The 8,471-nt window shown below is 35.6% G+C and overlaps 1 pseudogene; it reads left to right on the forward strand.

The window, feature by feature from the left end:
* Nucleotides 1-5,840: 5,840 nt before the first annotated feature.
* On the forward strand, nucleotides 5,841-5,998 carry LOC115292976 (annotated as a pseudogene).
* Nucleotides 5,999-8,471: the final 2,473 nt, after the last annotated feature.

Genomic DNA, 8,471 nt, shown 5'->3' on the forward strand with positions numbered 1-8,471 from the left:
AAATTTATACTAAAAATAAATAAGTAAACCAATAGAACAGATCAATAAAACTAATAGTTGGTTTTTTGAAAAAAACAAAAACAAAAAAACAAAATTGATAAACCTCTAGCCATACTTCTCAAAAAGAAAAGAGAGGGGATCCAAATAGATAAACTCACAAATGAAAATAGATTTATCACAACCAATCCTTCAGAAGGACAAGCAATTATGAGAGAAGACTCTGAAAAATTATATGCCAACAAACTGGACAACCTGGATGAAATGAACAAATTCCTAGACACCCACGCACTATCAAAACTCAAATAGTAAGTACTAGAAAATTTGAACAGACCAATAACTAGTGAAGAACTTGAATCAGTTATCAAAAATCTCCCAACAAATAAGAGTCCTGGACCAGATGGCATCCTTGAGGAATTCTACCAGACATTTAAAACATAGTTCATGCCTAGCCTTCTCAAGCTATTCCAAAAAATAGTAATAGAAGGGAAACTTCTGGATTCATTCTATGAAGCCAACATTACCTTGATTCCCAAAACAGACAGAGACTCCACAAAAAAAGGATAATTACAGGCCAATATCCCTGATGAACATGGATGCAAACATTCTCAACAAGATACTAGCAAATCGAATTTAATAACACATAAAAAGAATGATTTACCATGATCAAGTGGGATTCATTGCTGGGTTACAGAACTGGATCAATACTCACAAGTCAATCAATGTGATACATCACATTAATAAAAGAAAAGCTAAGAACCATATGATCCTTTAATAGATGCAGAAAAATCATTTGACAAAATACAGCATCCTTTCTTAGTTAAAAACTCTCAAGAAGTTTGGGATAGAAGGAACTTACTTAAACATCATAAAAGCCATATATGAAAAGTCCACAGCTAATATCTTCCTCAATGGGGAAAAGCTGAGAGCTTTCTTCCTGAGATCAGGAACATGACAGGGATATCCACTCTCACCACTGTTGTTTAACATAGTGGTGGAAGTCCTAACATCAGCAATCAGACAACAAAATGAAATAAAAAGCCTCAAATTGGCAAAGATGAAGTCAAACTTTCAGTTTTTGTAGACGACATGATATTCTACATGGAAAATCCTAAAGACTCCACCAAAAGACTGCTAGAACTGATACATGAATTCAGCAAAGATGCAGGGTACAAAATCAATGTGTGGAAATGAGTTGCATTTTTATACACCAATAATGAAGCAGAAAGAGAAATAAAGAAACTAATCCCATTTACAGTTGCACCAACCATAAAATACCTAGGAATAAACCTAACCAAATATGTAGAAGATCTGTATGCTGAAAACCAAGGAAAGCTTATGAAGGAAATTGAAGAAGACACAAAGAAATAGAAAAACATTCCATGCTCATGGATTGGAAGAATAAATATTGTTAAAATGTCAATAGTACCCAAAGCAATCTACATATTCAGTGCAATCCCATTAAAAATTTCATCAACATTTTTCTCAAAGCTAGAACAAACAATTCTAAAATTTGTATGGAACCACAGAAGATCCTGAATAGCCAAAGTAATATTAAAGAATTAAACCAAAGCAGGAGACATCACAATCTCAGAATTTAGCCTCTACTACAAAGCTGTAATCATCAAGACAGCATGGTATTGGCACAAAAACAGAAACAGACCAGTGGAATAGAATAGAGAACCCAGAACTGGACCCACAAATGTATGGCCAATTAATATTTGACAAAGCAGGAAAGAGTCCAATGGATAAAAGGCAGTCTCTTTAGCAAATGGTGCTGGGAGAACTGGACAACAGCATGCAGAACAATGAAACTAGACCACTGTCTTACACCATACATAAAAATAAACTCAAAATGAATGAAAGACCTAAATGTGAAACAGGAAATTATCAAAGCCCTAGAGGAGAACCAACCTCTTTGACCTCAGCTGCATCAATTTCTTGCTCAACACATCTCCAAAGGCAAGAGAATCAAAAGCAAAAATGAGCTAGTGGGACCTCATCAAGATAAAAACTTCTGCACTGCAAAGGAAACAATCAACAGAACTAAAAGGTAACTGACAGAATGGGAAAAGATATTTGTAAATGACATATCAGATAAAGGGTTTGTATCCAAAACCTATAAAGAACTTACCAAACTCAACACCTTAAAAACAAATAATCCAGTGAAGAAATGAGCAGAAGACATGGACACTTCTCTAAAGAAGACATCCAGATGGCCAACAGACATATGAAAAGATGCTCAATATTACTCATCATCAGGGAAATACAAATCAAAGCCACACTGAGATACCACCTCACACTGGTCAGAGTGGCTAAAATGAACAAATCAGTAATCTACAGATGCTGTCAAGGATGTGGAGAAATGGGAACCCTCTTACACTATTGTTGGGAATGTAAACTGGTGCTGCCCCTCTGGAAAACAGTGTGGAGGTTCCTCAAAATATTAAAAATAGAACTACCATACAACCCAGCAATAGCACTACTAGGAATTTCCCCAAGGGATACAGAAATGCTGATGCATAGGGGCACATGTACTCCAATGTTTACAACAGAGCTTTCAACAATAGCCAAATTATGGAAAGAGTCTAAATGTCCATCAACTGATGAATGGATCAAGAAGATGTGATTTATATATAAAATGGAATATTACTTGGCAATGAGAAAGAAGGAAATCATGCCATTTGCAGCAATGTGTATAGAACTGAAAGGTATTATGCTGAGAGAAATAGGTCAGTCAGTGAAGGACATATATCATGTGTTTTCACTCATATGTGGATCTTGAGAAATTTAACAGAAAACCATGGGGGAAGGAAAGGGGAAAAAATAGTTACAAGCAGAGAGGGAGGGAGGCAAACCACATGAGACTCTTAAATACAGAGAACAAATTGAGGGTGGAGAGGGATTGGAGGAAAGGAGGAAATGGCTGGTGGGCATTGAGGAAGGCACTTGTTGTCATGAGCACTGGGTGTTGTATGGAAGCCAATTTGAAATAAATTAAATTTAAAAAAACAAAGTCTAAAAAAAAAGTGGAGAGTTCAGTCCATTTTCGTGTAGTATAATTATTTTTTTTAATCTGAGCACAGTTGACACACAATGCTACACTAGTTTTAGGTATACAACAAAGCAACTCAACTCCACACATTATGCCATGCTCATCATAAGTGTAATGATCTGTCACCACCCTATGCCACCACAGTACCATAGACGATACTCCCCATGCTGCAGCCCCCACTCCTGTGACCTATTCGTTGCACAACTAGAAGCCCATATCTCCTACTCCCTTTCACCCACCTCACCTATTCCCCAACTCTGACAACCATCAGTTTTCTCTTTGCATTTTAAGTCTGATTCTTTTTGTTTGTTTTTTCATTTATTTTTTAAGTCTATATATAAGTTAAATCACATATTTTATTTATTTAATATGATGATATGATATTTGATTTACTTCACTTGGCATAACACCCTTTAGGTCCATTCATTTAGTATAATTATTGATATGGTTGGCTTTAAGTCTATTTGGTTTCTAATTGTTCACTCTGGTTTTTGTCCTTTTTCTTCTTCTTGTCCTTTCTTCTTCCTGTCTCCCTTATTTGGAAAGATTAACTAAATATTTTTAGTATTCCATCTAATTTTGCCTATTGGCTTTTTAATTATATATCTCTTACTATAAATTTTTGGTAGTCATCCTAGTAATTACAGTATCTATCCTTTACTTATTATTGCCTACTTAAAAATAATATTGGAGCACTTCAGATGAAATGTAAGAAAGTTGGAAGAACATATCCTATAATTCCTTTTATTCTTCTCCTATCCTTTGTGTTATTGTTGTCATACATTTTCCTTCTACATGTAAGCTAAATAAGAAATGTGATATTTTTATCTTAAACTCTCAATTGTTTTCTAAAGAAATCAAGTTGTCTTTTAAAGAAATCAAAAAATGTAAAAGGTAGTTTACATTCACCTCAATAATTATTTCCAGTTCATTTCATTCCTTTCTGCAGTTTGTATTCTCATATTATATTGTTTTGTTTTTCTTCAACCTGAAAAATAAACCCTTTTAACATTTTTTGTAACATAAAACTTCTAACAAAATATTCTTTCACTTTTTATGGTAGATTGTTTTCTGGTTGACATTTTGTTATTGCTCAATTAGTTTGAAGATGTCATGCTTTCGTTTTGGGCCTCTGTTGTTTTTTGATAAGAAATAAGCCATCATTCTCATCATTGTTCCCATTCATGATTATGTTCCTTTACCTCTAGCTGCAGGACTTTTTTTTCTTTATCCATGATTTTCATCAGTTTGACAATTATGTTCCTAGTGTGGCTTCCTTTTTCTTTATTCTATTTGGATTCACTGAACTTCCTGGATTCCTAGGTTGATGTTTGGGGGGGGGATGTGGGGTCATCATTTCTTAAAATATATTTCTGCCCATTCTCCATCTCTTTTCCCACTGAGGCTCCTATTATAATGTGTAGGTCACTTGATATTGTCCCATTAGTTACTAGGTCTCTGTACATTTTTTACAATATTTTTTTCTTAATCTGCTTTGGTTTGGATAATTTCTTTTTTTTTAGGATTCTTTTTTATTAATTTTTTTAATTTATCTCCAAGTCAGTTAGCATATAGTGCAACAATGATTTCAAGAGTAGATTCCTTAGTGCCCCTTACCCATTTAGCCCATCCCCCCAACCCCTCCATTAATCCTCTGTTTGTTCTCCATATTTAAGAGTCTCTTATGTTTTTGTCCCCTTCACTGTTTTGATATTATTTTTGGTTTGCTTCCCTTATGTTCATCTGTTTTGTATCTTTTTTTTCCATAATATTTTATTGTCAAATTGTTTGGATAATTTCTATCTATGTTATACTTTGTGAGGATGAGTTTATTTGGGTTTTATCCCTAGTCCTAGTGCATGGCACTTACTTACTCTAGAGTGTGTTTTTCTTTTAAAGTGTGCCCTAATGGATTTCCACTGGATATTTGAGGTAGGCAGTAGGTTCTCTCCAATTTAAATGGGGTGATCTCCATCTCCCAGTATTCTGTGACCTCTCTTCCATCAGTTTGCTTCTCAACCTCTTGCATAAATTATGATGTGCTACTCCCTTGAGTCTTACCTTGAGGAGTCAAGACCAGACCTTATTTAAAAACATGAGCAAAACCCACATGTACACCAACCCAGCTTTCTTGAGGGTGTCATGCTAAGCGAAATAAGCCAGGCAGAGAAGGACAGAAACCATATGTTTGCACTCATAGGTCTAACAGGAAAACAGGAGAAACCTAATGGAGGACCAGGGGAAGGGGAAGAGGGAAACAGAGTTGGGGAGAGAGAGGGATGCAAAACTTGAGAGACTGTTGAATGCTGAAAATGAACTGAGGATTGAGGGGAAAGGGGGAGGGGGAAAGGGGGGTGGTGGTGATGGAGGAGGGCACTTATGGGGAAGAAGCACTGGATGTTGTATGGAAATCAATTTGACAATAAAATATTATGAAAATAAATAAATAAATAATAAAAATAAAAATAAAAACATGAGCAAAACCCACATGAACACCAACCCAGCTTTCTGTTTCCAGTCTCTACTATACAAATTGCAACCATTTCTGCAGCCCTAACTATGATCACTGTCTCATAAGAGGCAGACCTCTAGTTTCTGTTTGTGTTCACTCAGAAATATGCCTCAGGGCAGAAAGTTGAGGTTAACATAGAGCTCATCACATGTGTTTCCATTCTCTCAAGTACAGTCTTGTACTGCCTGTTTACCTATTCCTGGAAACAGCTACCTCATTTATTTTGTCCAGTTTTATAGTTGTTTATATCTTAGTCATGGCTAGATGTGAAAGTCTATTGCTTCTTGGCCTTTTGGCTAAGATTATGTGTAGTATCTGTTCTCATCAGTTCACTAAACTTTGAAAAAATAAATAAATGAATGAATCTTGGCAAAATCAGGAAATTTGTTTTAAACTATGCTTTGCTAATCATCTTCTTCCTCTGGGCAACCTCTTACACAAACTCATCCACGTTTCATGTGTCCCTTTTACTAGAAAAATGCCTTAGATCAAATCCTTATTAACATGTTAGTATATTTGCATTTTCAAAACATCCTTTAAAGTAAAGCCTGAATAGAAAAACAATAGAGAAAATCAATGAAGTCAAAACAGGTTCTTTGAAATGATAATCAACAAAATTGACAAATTTCACTACATTGACTAAGAAAAAAAATCTACCTGGTCTAGCTTAATGATAAACTATTCCATTAGTAATTAATGAATTTTGTTCATGCTCATCTGCTTTAGAAGCTGAACTCTTTCAAAGGAATGCTCCTCCTGTTTCTATAAAAATGGTGCTACTAAAATGTAAATCACTAATATCTGAAAGTGTCTTCATGGTTAATAAATGTGGAATAACATTTTTGATGTTGAAAAAAGTAGAAAAGTCTTAGAAAATAAAAATATTTAAACTTTCATGCATCTCCCCTAGCTGATAAAATATTAATGGACAAAGAATGTTCCTTTTGATCCTTAAATTGTTCCCTCTCATTTTTGCCATAAACTTTGCATACAGTAAGTTCATTCCTGATATTAAATATGCATGTACCACCTTGACACTACACTTAATCAAATACATACTTACTGACTTGATGCTACACTTATACCACAAAAGAACAAGTCCATGCAGCTAACAATCTTACTCATCATTTTATCTTCAGATCATGGAATTTTCTTTTTTTACATAATTCTCCATGTTCTTTTCTCCTTATTACTACTCATAAACAACCGAGGATGGACAGAATGGCTAGAAATTAAATAGTGCTTATATTTCATAAGAACATCGTGACCATGGATACCACGTGTTATGATGCCTCCTCAATTTGCATCCATTTACTATATTCAAACATCAGGAGAGAAACTGAGGAATCAGAAGACCTTGATTTTAGTTCTCTACCTTTTACTAACCAGCTGTGAGAACACTGGTAGTTTCATTAAATATCTTTGGTGTCTTGGTTTCACTATCTGTAAAATGATGAGGTTAGACTAAAGAATTTTAGTATTTAATAATTACTAAGCACTTTCCATATACTTGTTATTATGCTAGGAATTTTATATATTTAATGTTATTTAGTCTTCACAGTAATAGGTCTATGAGACTATTTTTCAACATTCTCCTGAGAAAAAGAACCAATAGGATATATGTAGATATACTAGAGGAGGTTAGGAATGAGAATTTGCTCTTGTGATGATGGAGGCCAATAAGTCCCAAGATAAACCATCTGCAAGCTGGAAAACTAGGAAAGCTGGTGGTGTAATTCAGTACAATGCCAGAGTCCTGAGAATCAGGGAGGAGAGGAGGCTGCTAAGATAAGTCCCGGAGTTTACAGGCCCAAGAACCAGGAGTTCCAATGTCGGAGGGCAGAAGAATATGGACATCCCGAATCAATAAGAGAGAGAGTGAATCAGCTCTTCCTACTCCTTTTTGTTCTATTTAGGCCTCCAGTGGACTGGATAACTCCCACCTGCATTGGAAAGGACAATCTGCTTTACTCAGTCTACTGATTCAAATGCTAGTCTCATCTGGACATACCTTCACAGATCTACTTCTTAAATAAGGCCCAGCTATCTTAGTATTCCTTAGTCTACTCAAGTCACACATAAAATTAACTATCAGAGAGGCATACTTTATTATTATTATCCTATTACATCCTTGAAAACTTGAGGTCAAGCATCGTTAAAGATCTCTTCTAAGTGGTAAATAAAAGATTCAGAATTGGACTTAAATCTGTCTGACTCCTGGGCCTAGGCTGGTAACCCCTATAGTTTCAAGCAAAACATATCCCCAAACATTTTTCTTTAAAATATTAAATTTAATAATATCCAATTGGGGAGAAGCTTACATGCAAACCAAAGTCTTATGGCTCCTCCTTCTATTGAGCACAATCCAGGCTTGTACTGTGTTTGCATATTGTCTGTCTGTCAAATTTAGTTCCCAAGTAGAAACCTCGTCTAACACAACATTCTGCCTAGAGATTCACACATTGCTGGTACTCAGTAACTGCTGATAGCAATATGAATGCCATCTGTTTAGTAAAAGGAATGTTGCCACTAATATTTCTTTGCTATTAGTTCAAATATATTTAGCAATTTTAAGTGTTGAAGATATTCTAATCTTTTTTTATAATAGTTTATTGTCAAATTAGTTTCCATATAACACCCAGTGCTTCTCCCAAGTGCCCCCCACCATGACCATCCCCCCTCCCCCTTCCCCCTCCCCCTTCAGTCCATGGTTCGTCTCCAGTATTCAGTAGTCTCCCTTGATCTGTGTCCCTCACTCTTCCCTGCTCTCTTTCACCTTTCCTCTCCCCATGGTCCCCTGCCAGGTCTCTCCTGTTAGACCTATGAATGCAAACATATGGTATCTATCCTTCTCTGCCTGACTTATTTCGCTTAGCATGACACCCTCAAGGTCCATCCACTTTCCTA

Source organism: Suricata suricatta, chromosome 5, assembly GCF_006229205.1.
Source record: "Suricata suricatta isolate VVHF042 chromosome 5, meerkat_22Aug2017_6uvM2_HiC, whole genome shotgun sequence".
In the NCBI taxonomy this organism is placed as follows: domain Eukaryota; kingdom Metazoa; phylum Chordata; class Mammalia; order Carnivora; family Herpestidae; genus Suricata; species Suricata suricatta.